This window comes from Octodon degus, unplaced genomic scaffold, assembly GCF_000260255.1.
Source record: "Octodon degus isolate 3935 unplaced genomic scaffold, OctDeg1.0 scaffold00017, whole genome shotgun sequence".
NCBI classification, from domain to species: domain Eukaryota; kingdom Metazoa; phylum Chordata; class Mammalia; order Rodentia; family Octodontidae; genus Octodon; species Octodon degus.
In genome coordinates this window covers 4,647,365-4,664,171 of record NW_004524593.1, presented here as the reverse complement: position 1 = coordinate 4,664,171, position 16,807 = coordinate 4,647,365, and the positions used below count along the sequence as shown (strand labels likewise).

General features: G+C 39.6%; 1 pseudogene; it reads left to right on the top strand.

Annotated features, from left to right (window-relative positions):
- The first annotated feature begins 13,150 nt into the window (after positions 1–13,150).
- Positions 13,151–13,797, top strand: LOC101584097 (annotated as a pseudogene).
- Positions 13,798–16,807: the final 3,010 nt, after the last annotated feature.

The window sequence follows — 16,807 nt, the reverse complement described above, 5'->3', positions numbered from 1 at the left end:
ATGGGAACCAGGTTCCAAGGAGCCTGTAATTAGAGTTCATTCTCTCTGACAGGTGTGTTTTAAATTTTCTTGCTTATAGCTTGATTAGGCCTCATTGTTGTTCTTTGTCACTTCTACCTTTTGATCTTAAAACAAATTAGTGCTCTAAGGATGGGGGAGTGGATCTGTTTCCTCTGCGGCAGCTCTCTCCCCGGTGGGAGGTGGGTGGAGGTCGCCCAGGGGACTCCCTGTCCTATTTGTTTCCGAGCGAGGACACCAGCGGTCCACAGATTGGAAACGCTGAACAGCTGAGCTTTGCTTTTGATCTCCAGCGCGCGCTATCTCTGTGTGGTGCTGCTCCGCCTCACGTTTGCTGAGCTTTGCTTTCCACTGCAGATGCCGTATCAGTGTCTGAGTGTGTCACTGTTTCCCTCTGCTTGCCAACTTTTACTTTTTGTTTAATCAGGCAACCCCTCGGGGGCGGAATCTCACGCATTGTTCCCAGTAGTGCACAAGCAGACGACAAGGCAGTTTTTGCAGTCTCTGAAGCGCGAAATAATTAGGCTTCTCTGGGGACACCGCAGCTGCAGGACTAATGCATATTTTCCATGTCAGCTTTATAGGCTGAGCTGTCTCCTTATCATGAGGTTGGGGTGGATGGTGCTTGGGGGAGAAGAGAGGAGAAAAATGGCTTTTTGTCTTTTCTGCTAACCTAATCTTTTTTTTTTTTTAAGGATACATAGAGAATGCCTCTGAGGGCGACCTGGCTTGGAGCCTGTGCCCAGCCCTCCTCTGGTCCTCACCCACACTGGTTCTGGCTGGATCCTGGGGTGGGCCGGGCTGGCTAGAGCAGCTTCTTTCTTGTCTCTGTGCTTAACTCCAGAAGCTTCTATTTCAATATCAAAAGCTGTCTATTTTATTTTTGAAAAAAAAGTTCCATTGTGGAGTCCGGAGTGTTCGAATAATTTCCTTTAGAAGTTGAATGAAATAAAATGATCAGAGAAGTCCAATCCATTCCACTGAGAATGGTTCCTCTTTTTATACCTTCTACCCAACACTGAAATAAAAATGATAGAATAAAATAAAATTGCTAAATACATATGAAAAAGTGAAGTCAGTCTTAAAGAGGATAACAGCTTTTAAAAGAGAAACTAGTTTTCTGCTGGATGGTTAAGACCAAGATAACTAGTTTCTCTTTTAAAAAGGGGATACAGATGAATGTCCATCTCGTATCTGTGTATTCAAAATGGTTAGGATAGATATATATCTATATCTATATAGATATATAGCTCTTAATTCAAGGAACAGAGGGATTTTTCCTAATGGTGTTTGTAAATAGGATATCATTTCTGCATCTTGTACAACAACCCACCCCTAGGAAGGCAGTATGCAATGTGTTATTGGAACTGTCCTACCAATTTGATTTGAAACTGTCTCATTGCTATTTCTCAATAAAATTATGGGAAAAAATGAAAATTAAAAAAAGTAAAAAAAAAAAAAAAAAAGAGGAACTAGTTTGTAAAGCCCACAGACTCGTCTCTGGCCCATGTTTATTCCAGCAACCAGACTAATATTTCAAGACACAAATTAGCTCCTACATTCCCTTTATCAGATTCTTACTAACTTCTGTTACGCTAGAGACAGAACCCAAACTCTGGACCGAAGCTGCTGTACTCTAGGTGCAGCATAGTTGTGTCCTGGAACCGCCACACTGCCCTCAGGGCCTTTGCACATGCTGTTTCTTCTTGGGATACTTATTTCTTTTAACCCTTTGGCTCTCAGACTGTCTTCTCAAAAAGGTCTTCCACAAATATCCTAATACAAGCCATCTACTGTGACCTATTCTATCACTGTATCAATAGGGTTCGATTATCCATGCTTATTGTGAATTTTTAAATTTATTTATTTATTTATTTGGTACAGGGTTACTGTACAGCTCAGACTCTTAGTGAGTCTCCTGTCTCAGCCTCCCCAGAACTGGGAATACAGGCATGTGCCACCACACCCAGTTTTATTGTGTATTGTCAGTTACTCTATATTGGTCCACTACAATTATCCTTATTTTTTTCTCCTCCCCTCTCCTCCCCTCTCCCCTCCTCTCTACCCTCCCCTCCCCTTCATTCTTGTCTCTCTCATTTTGTTTGTAATGGGGGCTGACATTCTAGAAGAATTAATTCTTTACAGATTATTTTTAAAGTTATGATATACTTTACATACAATAAAGAAAAATTTTGAATGTCTAGTAAAGGCATTCATAGTAAGCTGTGGAAGTTTTTCATTCTTTGAGAAAGCTTCTTAGTTAATTTTTCACCTGTGGTAACTGTTTTCTGCAATATTATCACCAGTTTTACCTATTTTTTCCTTCTTTCATATAACATGATACCTATGAGGATCATTTATGTCATTTGTTATATATTAGAAATTCATTTCTTTTTCCTCCATTGTATGAATGTACAAAAACCAGTTCTCCATTCTCTGTTATAAGCACTTGGGTTGATTACTATGGGTGATGTTATTTTTTTTAATTTTAATGTATTTAGTACAGGGTCTACAGGATCTCAGTATACAGATCAGACTCATAGTGATACTCCTGTTTTCAGCCTCCCAAGCACTGGGATTACAGACATGCGTTACCATGCTCAGTCTCAATCACAGTCTCAGTGTGCCCTGGGGGCAGGGCTGGCACCACATGCTGGGGATTGAACCCGGTCCCTGTGCCTGCTTTAGTCTGTTAGTGATGTTATTATTATGAACATGTTGTACAAGTATGTTATGGGCATATGTGTTTATTTCTCTTGGTCAAATATTTGGAAGTTGATTTGCTGAGTCATGTAGTAGATGTATTACTTAACCTTAAAAAGGACAAAAATACTGTCTTTATAAAATTTTCTAAATTGCACTCAATTTCTATTTCAAGACCTGATACATGGAAGTTATTTATATCTCTCTTAAAAGTTAGATTGTTCTTTTTCATGTTTTGACTGCTGAGAGGTAAATCTTTACAGATTCCAGCAATAAAAATAAAAAGGTCAATTTAATAATTAGCTGTCACTCTCTGCATTTTATTATTTTGCCTTCTCTTTCTTCTTTTTTCCTTAGTAACCACTAATCTGTAAGCAGAAAACCATTCCTATGCTTTGGTTCTGTCAGATGAGCCCTGTGTGGGTGTGATTACAGTACTTCTTCCCCAGTGGTCAGAACACCATGCAGAGGGTTATCTTCTTACTGCCCATTGAGGAGCAGGTAAGTATCCCTTGAGTCTCCCGGAAGGCCTAGGGTAGAGCTGAAGTTACACCACTCAGCTCTGCTTGTTCATTATTAGGAACTGTGAAAACTCGTTACTTCCTCTCAACACCAGTGAGTAGGACCCAAAGCAAGGATTTGCAGGTGGAGACCATCAGCACTTCATTGAGGAGTCTTACTTGTGATTTGAAGAGATCCACATGGGTTCCCGGTTTCCCTGTGTGCTCCTCCTGGGAAATCTTCAAGGAGCTCGAGAAACCTCTGGGGACCCCACGAGGTGAGTGAACCTGGCATATAGAATGGAAGTTGGAATGAGGGTGGCAGAGGGAGGAGGCGGGCAGCTGGTGGGTGGCAATTGTGTTGATTTAAAAAGTCAGATGCTGGCTTCATGAGCAACTCCTTAAAAGGCGAAGTCCCTTTGTGCTTCATGAATATTTGCATAACTGCTAATTAATACTTGGGAGAAGTGAATCATCAGAATGTTATGGAGGCTGATTACCACTATTAATCTGTGTGGTGGGCATGGCTTGCCTAGTCCCCTGTAACATAGCAACCTATAACATCCTGGTTAGAAGCCCCTTCATTTCTAGCAATTCATTAGGGTTGTAGTGCTGTGAATACTGATGACTCAAGAAGATTCTAGATGTTAGATGTTTGGTTTTCTTTTCCCAGGACAGAAGAGAACTTGGGCAGCATCTGGGTAGGAGGACTTATAATATAGTATACATTTTTCATAATTCTTATTCTTTCCATTTCAAGATACATTTTATTTTACAGCTATAATTTTTCAACAAAGTATAAAGCAAAGCAGCTGAACAGTATAGTTGAAACTCTAGGGGAAAGAGAGAGGCTTGTACCCAAAGTGGGATGACACTGTCAATATAATCAGGTACTACATTCAGCTCTGATCTTCCTGGTAGCCTCAGCATAAAGTAAAACAAAGCAAACAAAAACCTAAAAATGTATAAAACCAGAATGGTTTCTGCTGTTTGGTAAAAGAACACCATAAAAATCCAATGGCATATTTTCTTAGAAAAATTAACTTATTGGATTTTCTTGTGAGATATAAGAATAAAGAAATGGACAGTGTCTGAGGAGATGTCATTTGGATAGGTATCTCCTACATTTATGATGATTTGAAATTCAAAAGCATAATATTAGGATCTCCCTGAAGGAATTCACATAGGGGGCTAAGTTAACCTTCTTTCTGAAGATTTTCTAGTTTGACACAGTGCTAGAGGTTTGTTCAACTTATTGATAGAGTTCTTAATTTTCTTATACAATGTACTTTGAAATAATATTTTGCATGCATGAAAAAAGTATATGGGATAATGTAGAAAACAATTGTATGGAATACATTTATCAATCTATTTAAAAGGCAGTGATATATTAATATATATTGACACATTAAATAATAGTAATATCTCTCAGCTGGCCTATGAACTACCGTAGTTTAAAATAGTGATGAAAATAGTATTTCGAAGTTGAACATATTTGTATAACTTTAATGTTACGAGAAAAATATTTATGGTTTCTAGTCACAAGTAACTCTAATATTATTGGGGTTTATTTTCCACACTCATGAAAGAAGTAAATATAAAATGTTAGAACTAGTGCAAATAAAGATATATATCAAGTTCACAGATCCTGGGGTCTGGGAGATGGCTCAGTCGAATAAGCACTTCCCTGGCAAGTGCAAGGGTCTGAGTTTAATTCCCGGTTCCACACACACACACAAAAAGAAGTTCATAGACCTCCTGTGTTCTAACCATGGGCTCCCTGGAATCTATGAACACTACCTAACAAAGCAATGCATTAAAGGCATGGAAATAAGTAAGAAAATCCATCTTCATCTGCTTTTGTCCGAAACTTGTTAAGAGTCAACAAAACACAGATACTACTCAGTTTAAATGGGTTGTGTCCTGACAAAATTATCATAAATTGAAAATATTGAAACCAGCTGACAGATACCATTATTAAATGTGTTAATATATATTAGCATATCTTAGTTTTTCAAATATAATGATAAACATATTCAATGTAATTGTTTTCTATATTATCCTATATACTTTGTTTCATGCATGCAAAATAGTGTTTCAAAGTCCATTGCATAAGAAAATTAAGATTCTCAATATTTAAATATTAAAATTAAATATCACATTCAGTTCATTTAGCAAACCAAACATCAGAGTTCAGCAACACATTGTCCTGGGAAGTGTCGGTTGCATGGCCTCGTGGCTGCAGGACAAGGCACTAAAGCTCACGGCACTAAAGCTCAAGGCTGCTCCCCCCACCTCCCCTGTAAGCATTGCCCACACATTGCTAGCCTGGAAAAGCAAACCTCAACAGGAGGAACACCTTCCACTTACTGTTCATTGATTTTGCAGTGTGATTAAGTGTAAAAATTGTAAGTTGAACCATTATAAGTTGGTGACTGTCTGTATCAATTGAATGAGTTAAGGGCTGACTTTCTTATTCAATGAATGACTTTCCTTTTAACTCTGCAATCTGTTGCATCATGGAGATTTCAACACTTTTAACAATGGAAAAAAATAAAAATTAGATGTGTATGATAAAATTCTTGTTTCATCTTTTTTTTTTTTTTTTTTTTTGGGGAACCAGGGATTGAACTCAGGCCCTTGCGCTTCCCAGGGAAGTGCTTATTCTACTGAGCCATTTCTCTGGTCCCTTCTTGTTTCATCTGTACCAGAATGGAAAATTTTTGTTTTGTTTTGTTTGAGATGAGGTCTCTTTGTATGGCTAAGGCTGGCTTTGAACTTCTGCTGCCTTAGCCTCCTAAGTCCTGGGATTACAAGCATGCACCACCATTCCCAGGTAAAAATTGTTTGATGTAAGATAAACATCAACAAATGACCACCTGCTGTTTAGAAAAGTAAGACAAGTGAAGCATTTTCTCCTGTTATCCTTTTCCTTTTTCATGATTCACTGCTGAAAATGCAGATAAAATATAAAGAAACAGTGGAAAAGGAGAAAATGGAAAAGAAAGGGAAGAAGAGAGGAAAGTAATAGTGAGCTGAGTGAGAATAGAAGAAAAGGGAACAGGATCCTTATTTGTGCCAAAAATTCACCATCATTCCATCATTCACTCAGATCATTTGGAGCTGTCTTATGTACACATGTGGAGTGGTGGCATTTTTAGGAAGGGATTTCTTAAGGGGTGGCCAAGGCACACTCAGGTATTGATTTCAAATGCAGTTTCCTGGATTTCTATTCCAACTTCCTGAATCAGGGGAGCCAAGACTTCCTGTTTCCTTCATCCTTCCAAGCAGTTGTAGGGCTTCTATGAATCACTAATGATGTGAGTGGAAACAAAGAGTGTCTCTTGTGAGCTCCCTGCATTTGGCAAGAAAGAAAATAAGCTCTTTTTCTTCAGATCCCAACACTTTCCTGGAATTCAAGGATTTTTAAAAATCTGGCTAAACATCAGGTTAGTTTTTTCTTTTTTAAAACCAATTATTAGCTAGGAAAAATGGTAAGTGATGCTCTTAACTAGGAGCTCTGTGTTCCTCTCTCCACTTGTCAGAAAATGAGAGATGGAAGAAAGTGCTTCTGTTGATCCTGAATATGTGAGCTTGTAGGGACTATTTTCACCCAGGAGCCTCTGCCTGCCTTTGATGTATGGTAGGCCTTAGAAGCATAAATCTGGATATTTAAAGATACTTCTTTGCTCCAGAAAATGAGCTCTAAAATCAACCTGCAAATAACACTGGCTTTGAAAAGTATGGTCTTTATTGTATTGCCTTGTTTTCCAGGAAGATTTGTCTGCTTGAAACTCCTTTAAAATCTGTTTTTCCTTGTCAGGAGGACTCTCCATGGAGTATTAGCTAAGTACTCTAAACAGCATCATGCACTGTAGAAATTATCTACTTTTTCCATACTGTTTTTAGCCCATGATATTTCTGTCAACACCCAGGAGATCCAAAACAGTACTAAAAGGCTCTCTCCCCATCCAGGCATCTCTCCCACCACCCTCCACACCCCAAGATCAGAAATGTAGCTTCTTTACATGTAATTATAGATGTACAATAAAATTAGATGGGAAAGATACTATCTGGATATGCAAAAGTCTGATAAAAGTAAATATTAACCTTCTGCTATCAAATAGAATACCTTTTAAAAAGATAACACTAGCTTCTGAAATGTTTGCTATCTTTTGAAGCCAAAGTAATTGATAGCGATAGATACTTTCTCATTCTCTCATTCAACTAGAAATGGTTCCCACCCACATCCAACTTGGCATGGTGGCAGGCTCAGTGCTGTGGATCCATCACATGAAAAGCCCATTCACTATGTAAGCTCAAAACCTGGCTTTAGGGCACTGAACTCAGGCACTGATCACTTCCTTGGTGTTCTCAGGACCATGGGCGACTTAAAGGAAACAGTTCAAATTCCAGGGCAAATAATGTATTTTAGAACAATGAAAGATGATTTCTTTCTATGTACCATCTAAATCATCTATTTTAATGCTTTTGCAGGACAGACTGTATACACTAAGAATTAATTTCTCAAGGGCTGGCCAAATAGCTCAGCAGATTAAAGCACATGCTTAGGCAGACACAGGGACCGGGAGTTCGATCTCCCAGTCTGCCATGCTGGCCCCACCCCCAGGGGCACGCAGAGACGGCAATTGAGACTGGGTGTGGTGGTGCATGCCTATAATCCCAGCACTTGGGAGGCTATAAACAGGAGGATCACTAGGAGTCTGATTATGCAATGAGACCCTGTAACCCTGTCCTAAATTTAAAAAAAAAAAAAAAAAGAATTAATTTCTCTACATTAGTCTGCTACACTTGTTATTTGTAGACTTCATAATACAGCATCACATCAAAGTGTAGAGTATCCTGACACATGGCTTAAAGAATTAGTGGTTCCAAACTGGCTAGAAGACTCATAGAAACATCAACCAGCATCTATCCTCTTATATTTACTACCCAATGGTACTGAAAAACCAGATATCTGTTCATATTTTAATAACTCCTCAGAAGTTAACATGACTCCATTTTATTTTCAAAATTTCTTTGAGAAAGTACTTCATTTCTCAGTTGCCTAAAAGGTGCAAATTTTAACCATGCGATATTGGTGAGAATGTGCCTTAACTGACTATTCACTAGAGTAGCTCCTGCTTTGTTGTGATCTCTGTAGTACTGCTCTGGTCACCTGGATTTTCTTGGTCCAGAATCAGACTATTGCCAAGGACAACCGGTTAATTGACAGTGCACCATAGTGTTTATCAATGTTTACCTTTTGCAGGGAGAGAAGGCAGTGGAAGGAAGGAGGAAAGAACAGTTGTAGGTTGCCGACTGAAATGAGGTATCAGGGTCTGTGGCCAGAAATAGAAGATGGGCACCTCCCCGTCTCCACACTTGCTAGACTCTACTTGGACTTTTGGACTAGGTTAATATGCCCCATACAGGAATGTCCCAGACAAAGTGTGGCATGACCAGTGGAGATGGATCACAAAGCATGAAGGTGTTTGCAACCCTTAGGTAGGTGTGTGTTTAAAGAACAAGGTGTGTAGTCTATATGATTAAAGAAATTAAGATATATTAGGCATATCTTCAAGTGACCAAAGTGCAGTGAGGTAAGAAGAGGGTTTCTCTTTGTACCCATGTAATCCCAGATACAAAAGTAGGGCCATGGGAAGAAGCTGCAGATAGTCAGATTGGTCTTAAATATAAGGAATACCATTTTCCTAAGCAACTAGAATTCTCTGTGTGTAGAACACCTTGCTTTAAGAATGATACATTTCCCATCACTGAAACTATTCAAGCACAAATAAGGCAACAGTGCAATTAGGTTGTAGATGGGATTCCAGCAAGAGAGATTCAGTTAGCTGACTTCTACTTTCCTCCTTCAACCTCAAGATCCTGTTTGAGAAAATTTGGTATTTTAATTTAATTTTGGTATTTGAATATGAAAATGTGCTCAAATTGATTACAAAAGAGCAGACTTAGTGGGGTAAAGTTTGGTGTAGGTTCTATTCCTTAGTCTTCAGTATACTAGGGTTACAGTCTTAGATAAGGTCACACTTTTAGCCGTCATCTCTTAGGGTCGAATGAAGTGATTTCCAAGGTTGCACATGGCATTAACACTGTGCAGTCATCACAGTTCAGGGAGCAGTTTAGAGGCTCAGAAGCAGTGGCCTCTGCTGATGGACTCTTCTCTCCATCCAGGGACACAACTGAGTCACTGGTCTAAATCGTAAACCACTTGCCGGGACAGCGTAGGAAGTGTGCCACAGGAGGTAGGTGGAGATCATCTGGGAAGTCATCTGGCAGATACAGCCCATTCCAAAAGACTTACCCATAGCTCGAGAGTTGAACTTCTTAACCCACTACAATAACCAGTCTTCATAAAGACCACCCAATCTATCTGCGATTAAATTCCTAATTAGTAGACTTTTGGACTTCATTCCCAGGGTCATATCTCACATCTTCCTCTCAAATAAAACTACCACAGGGCACTGTTTCTCTCCCTTGTGGCCTAAACTTTGGTGGTGCCATTTAGAGCATTATCTTTCATCTTCCTACACTTGAGTATCAGCAGGGTTTCCTCCCCTCACCCCCAGCTTTCCCTCTCTGAGACTCTGTGTCACATGATGGAAAAATGTAAAGGAGACTCATCTTGTTTTGCTGCCTCTCTGGGGAAACCTGTTCTAAAGCATAAACAGAAAACCAAATATAGTGATTAAAAGGCATTGCTGAAATGATTTTGAAAAGTCAGTAAGAAAGCTTCGTAGCAAAACCCAAATCAAAGGCCAGCTGTTGGGGTGTACCTCGCATATTCCATTAACTGCAGAGGCCAGATACAGGGTGGGGCTTGGGAGTGGAGGCGTACTTGAAGAAAGACAGAAAAGGTCAGGGTGATAATAATAATAATAATAATAATAATAATAATAATAAAGTAGTTTGAGAGAGTGAGACAATATTCAGTATTTCTGTCACAATAGCTAAAGCCACCTTAGAAAAGAATGATTTTGCATCTTTTGGCTAAGCGAAAGTAGGCAGTGATCAGTTTGAGCTTGGTGGGGAGTAGGGATCCTTTCATGACAAAACCTGTGAGTGAAGACCTAGCAGTTCCAAAATGGCTTTCCCTGCATGTTTTGGATGATGTGGTGGCTGGTGATCAGCTTCTCCCCTGCTTGGCAGCTATCCTATGAGTAGTGTGCATGAGGTCACATGGTGGCAATATTTGCTTTTACTCTGCTTTGCCCAGCAGTATCAAAGACTACACAAATTTTTTTCTGAGATCTCACTAGAGCTCTAGTAATGGAGCATAGGAAACAGATACTGAAGGCATCTGTTCCTGAGTTCATGATCAATTCATGATCAATTCCTGAACTGGGAATCATTCTAATGCCTCACATCTGAAATTAGAGTAATTTGCTGCCATGAGCTCATATCATTACTCTAGTGACATTGAAGGTGAGGTTATTTAAGGAAGATTCCACAGAATATTTTCATCATCACAAAGTCACTGTTTCCCTCTAGACATACTTCCTCACCTTTTCCTCTTTTGCTTTTAACACCTGATATCCTCTTGCCCACATCTGGAGAACTGGAGTTTGGCCCTGGACGTGTTTGAGTTGCTGAGAGGTCTCGATGCAGTCATTTGCTTCTTTTCTATCACAGGAACTAGGATAATATGTGAGTTGCTGCACCTTTTCATGAATAACATGATCTTTTCCTTCCTTTGCCTTTCCAGGAAGCTTCCAAAAAAGTCAAGCAGACTTCAAGGACTCTACACACCTGGTTTTTTTTTTTTTTTTTTTTTTTAATTTATAACAAGGCAGGGGAGATGTCTTAGTAGAATAAGTACTTGCCTGGCAAGTGCAAGGGCCTGAGTTCAATCCCCGGTTCTGCCCCACCCCCCCAAAATCTATTAAATTCATGACAACAGGCTTTGAAATCAGGCAGATCTGAATTTGAATCTCAAATCAACTCAGGCTATCATTGTAGTGCATTTAAACTCCCTGAGCCTCAACCCCCTTTATAGTATAAGGAAGAGGGTGGTACATTCCCAAGGCTAACTTAAATGAACATGGTAGAGACAGACTGACATACAAGTTGAAAATGTGTACAGTGGCCAAGCAAATAAAACGGTTACTTGTATTTAATAAGTATGTGTGTGTGGATGATTTAATCTGCTTTCATTCTAAATGTCTTACCATTGCTCTGATGACTGCATAGTTTTCTACCTCAAGGGTGATGAGACATTTGCAAGTTAAATTGGGAGGATTTGTATGGATGCATCATAATGTATCATCTCAGGGTTGTGTCTTCTTCCCCTCCTAGGCTGGTTCTCATGTAGGGTTATAGTGAAGAATAAGTCAACATGCAAACAATATGAGTCACATCTGTTCCTCCTTTTCCTCTCTATTCCCCTCCCTCTCTCTCTCTCTCCCTCCTAACCACCTCACCCCATGCACCCCACCCAACCCCAATCCAACCCTTTAACACACCTTTGGCTCACTGGTGCTGCCTAGTGGCATCTGTAGGTATTACTTAGGCTCCATCATGGTGACATCAATGTTCAAAGGGCGAGTTTGATTACTGACACTGCAACAGAATCTTGGAAGTTGAGTCCTGCAATAACCCAAATCCAGAGCATCAAGAGTGAAACTCAATGCTGGGAAAGTTTAAAGAAACCTCTATTGATAGTGAGTGCTTAGAGTTTCCCACCATTTGGCTGCTCAATAAACAAAACTAGATTCTAACGGCTGGAGTTTTGGTCATTTAGTAATTATCTTTACAAATTAAAATAAATAACTAGAGATTACTTGCATTGTTCCCAGAAGCTTCAAGACACTTTGTATTGCAGCACCAGAATTTATTTGATAACAGTGAGATTGCTGATTTGCATATGATTTTAATGAGATCTTTGGGGGGCAAAGCTACTGAGCTAATACATAGCAAGAGTAAAATATAATCGGTAAGGTTTAAAAGACTCCTACTGACATTTCATGTTGGACTTTCTGTTCAAAATTGTTCCACTCGTTTGTCATTGGTAAAAGGTCATCCAGACAATGCCCTTAAAGAGGGAGCCTGGAATCACCCCTCAACCCTTTCCCATGAGACAGCTTTTATCTTTGATGTTTGTCCTAACAATAATGCTGTTGCAACGTTATATTGTTGCATTCTTTATGTAGCATTGTCACTGTGGGTCAAGAGATTTTTTTGGTAATCCAATCCTATTTACCTCTAGTAGCGATGGGCAACATATTTTTCTGTTATCCAAAAGAGTGGGATTTGGTGTATGCAGTACTAGTAATTAGCTTACGAACCTTGAGTAAATTGTCTAATTTCTCTAGAGTGTTTAGGCTGTATAATTAAGAAATTAATATTACATGTTGTAACAGTTATTCTAAGAATTGAGGTAAGTGTGAAGGATCAAGATTCACTTTCAAGGATCATATAAATTTTATTTTTAATCCTTATTAAAAGTACTATTAATAGTAGTCTTAATAATAACAGCAGTACTTAGAAGTGGTTTGGCAATAATTAGCCAGTGTGAAGAAACCCCTAGAACTGGAGCACAGGATCAAGAAAAGTGGCCTGGAGAAGCTGAAAAAGAATGTGATGAAAATCAGCTGGTAACCATGCACTCTGATAAGCCATCTGTAAATGTAGCCTGAGGAATAATTTCTGTTTTGTTGATGAGAGTTTAAGAAACATTCAAGTACCAATAAGAGAAGTTAAATGTAACTATTTTAGTGATTAAAGTATGAATTTTAGTGACTGACAAATGAATATTTGGCTAGAAAGTATTTACCTTATGATCCGTGGATAATAGACCTGGGTTCCTGAGGCTTTAAGACTGTGATAATGAGCAAGAGAGCAAAGCCCAAGGCCATGAAAAAATATTTTGAAAAGAATATAAAAATAGCTTTCCTGGGTGGCTGCTGAAGATGGGGGAGGGACAGGTCATGGTGCTGGATGGCCAAGGCCATCTCCTGGGCCACCTAGTGGCCACTGTGGTCAAGCAGGTACTGCTAGGCCGCAAGGTGGTGGCTGTGTGCTGCCAGGGTATTCACATTTCTGGCAGTTCCTACAGAAACAAGTTGACGTACTTGTCCTTCTGCTGCAAGCAGATGAACACCAACCCATCCCGAGGCCCCTATCCACTTCTGGGCCCCCATCCACTTCCGGCCCCCACCCACTTCCGGACTCCCAGGCGAATATTCTGGCGGACAGTGCGAGGGATGCCGCCCCACAAGGCCAAGCGAGGCCAGGCTGCCCTGGACCGCCTCAAGGTGTCTGATGGGGTCCCACCACCCTATGATAAGAAAAATGGATAGTAGTGCCTACTGCTCTCAAGGTTGTGCGCCTGAAGCCAACGAGGAAGCTTGTTTACCTAGGCCGCCTGGCTCATGAATTTGGCTGGAAGTACCAGGTGGTGACAGCCACCTTAGAGGAGAACAGGAAGGAGAAGATCAAGATCCATTACAGGAAGAAGCAGCAGCTCATGAGGCTATGGAAACAGGCTGAGAACAATGTGGAGAAGAAAATCAGCAAGATCATAGAGGTCCTCAAGACCCACGGACTTAAGGTCTGAGCCAAATAAAGACTTTCTGCAAAAAATAAAAAAAATAAAAGTAATAGATAAGACATTAGAAATGATACACAATTTCAGAACACTAAGATGATAGGAATTCAATAGTGGTTGTGATATTGTACATTGCTGTCTTCAGAGTAGCTGCTCAGATTACCAGATATAAGTATGTATTATTTCATTTATGAGTATAGTCTTTAGTTGCATCCATTTACCTATTAAAAGCCTTGAATTTATCTTTTTTACAGCTGTTAATATTCCATTGTATAAAAATACCACATCTTTCTTATCCATTCCTCATTTGGGCATTTGGATTGTTTCCAAGATTCAGCTGTGACAAATTGTGCTGCTATAAACATGGGTGCACTTATGTTGCTGTAGTATGAGGTTTTTAATTGTTCAGGAAAAATACCCAGAAGGGGAACAGCTGGAAAGCAATGTGGAGATTACTCAAAAAGTTAGGATTAGAAGTCCCATCCTACTCATGGATATCTTTGTCTTGAAGGTAATAGAAAATAATTCCATAATCAAAAGAAAAATCATCTTAAACTGTGCTGACAGATAACTTTTATCTTGGAACACCTATTATCTATTGGTAAGAAGTGACTTTCCAAATGCTACAAGGGCTATTTCAATTCTTTTTAGTCAGCACATATAGAAATTTCATTTCTTCCACCTACTACTGCAATGGGGACTGAAAAGAGGAAAGCAGGCAGGCACTGACAGTTACTGAATGCCTAACTTGGCAACTACTGTGCTTCATATATGTTATTTATTGCTCACCACCATGAGGCAGATTTATCTCATTTTGTTAGAGTTTCAATCTTTTTAAAATTCCTTATATTTGTTCATATTAAGTTGAGTCAAATTTGGCCTAAATTTGTCTTTTCACTTGGGTGATGAAGTTTGGTCTAGGGTTGCCTCTGTATACAGTATCCTGTAACCTGACTTGATGCTTAAAAAGCTGTGATCAAACTTTAAGAATATTCTCTTGGGACCAAGCAACTGAGTCTCAGCAGTCAGAGCAGCTGAGCCAGTCACAGGCTGAGGGCTGTCAAAGCCACCCCAAGAGGGAAATGCTGATCTCAAGTCTAGCAGGTGAGTTCCATGTGCCAGTTCTTATCCTCCCCACCATCACCTTACAGTATAAATATGGTGTAGCCACATCGCAGGAAGGGTTTATTCTGAACACTTTTCGTTGGGTTTATCACTGGGTTCCAGAAGCTGTTCTTGCTAGAGAAACTTTATTAAACTAGCTCAGTTCAAGCTTGTTTTCAGACAGTCGATCCACATGAGTTCGACATGTGCTTTTATTTTATTTAATTTTACATGTTTTATTTATGTATTTAGTACAGGGTCTTGCTACATAGCTCAGACTCATACTGATCTTCCTGTCTCAGCCTCCTCAGCTCTGGGATCACAGGCATGCAACACCACACCCAGTTTCAGTGGCCTGCTTGATGCGAGGCCAGCATGGCTTGTGGTTCCGGGAATTAAACCCAGGTCCTTGCACTTGCCAGGAGGTGCTCAGACCACTGAGCTAAATGAGTTCTGTTATTTTTTATTTTTATTTTCTTGATGAGTTCTTTTTGATGAAAGCTCCTCTCTCTCTCTCTTCTATCTGAGGTAGAACCTTATGAGGACCCTTTAGGTTTTCTTCCTTAGCTGGATCCTTCAGTGAGGAAACTGAAAATGAGCTGTGTGTCTGTTAATAGACAAATGGATGAATAAATTATGAAATACTACCAGCTGTTAAAAATAAATACTGCCCAGGCTTGTAATGCAGCGGTAGAATGATGTAATGGCAGATATTTAATAATTCTTTTTTTTTTTTTTTTTTTTTTTTTGCAGAACTGGGGATTGAACTTAGGCCCTTGCGCTTGCCAGGCAAGCACATATTCTACTGAGCTATATCCCTGGCCTAATAATTCATTTTTAACCTTCTCTTCATGATAGTACTCCTTTCAAAGACCCTGACATGACACATGGGAGCTGTCATTTAGTAGAGAGCTCTAATGTTCTGTCTCTCCAAGCCTGCCTGTAGGCCAAGGCCAAGCATGTGCCTTTCTGCCTTTGAAGAACTTCCTTCCCTTGTGTTTGAGGTTACTTGGTGGATTTGGTAGATATATTCAGACAGAGGTGACTATTAGGATTCGAAGAGCTCAGACTATTCAGCTGTGACCTCATTGTACAGAAATTATTAACACTATCACGTAGACAAGCAAGTTCAGAGAAGTTGGAGCTTGCCCTAGACACCCAGCTGATGAAAGCAAAGGGGACTGAAGCTACACCCACCTGGCCCACAGTCCAAGCTCTTCCCTAGCATCATCCACCCCTGTCTTTTCGTTTGTTTTTAATTTCCCACTTTTTAATTCTGAAATAATTTCAAACATGTGGAAAAGCATAAGAATAGTACACAGAACCCCATACAGAGGCATCAAAGCCAAACACTCTACCACATCCTCTCCTCCTTTCCTGTACATCATTCTTGTATTACTATGCTACTGATTTTATGAGTTGTTTACTAATAAGTTACAATCCTTACAGGATTTCCATCTTACATTTTTAGTGTTCATTTTCCTTTTTTACTAGTACTTGTTTGCAGCATAGGCAGTTTACAGTCATCTTCGGGAGTGGGTAAATATACATAATACAGTTTGATTTTTTAAAATCTCTCTTTCTCGGGGCCAGGGATGGCTCAGTGGAATAAGCACTTCCTTGGCAAGTGCAAGGGCCTGAGTTCAATCCCCAGTTCTGAAAAAAAAAAAAAAAAAAAAAACTCTCTTTCTCCATGCTCTACCCTCTCTCTCTAGCCCCTTTTCCCTATTTCATTCTTACTTTAATCTTATCTCATGTTTATGGCACACAGGATAATGTTTACATTCTTTGAGGTTATTAGGTTCGTGGACATGGAATATCTCCATTCCTCTCATTTTTCTTCCTCTCTCCTCTTACCTACCTTCTCTTGGACCATTTTCCTTTGAAAGTGATCTATCTATTTGTTTCCTTTGTC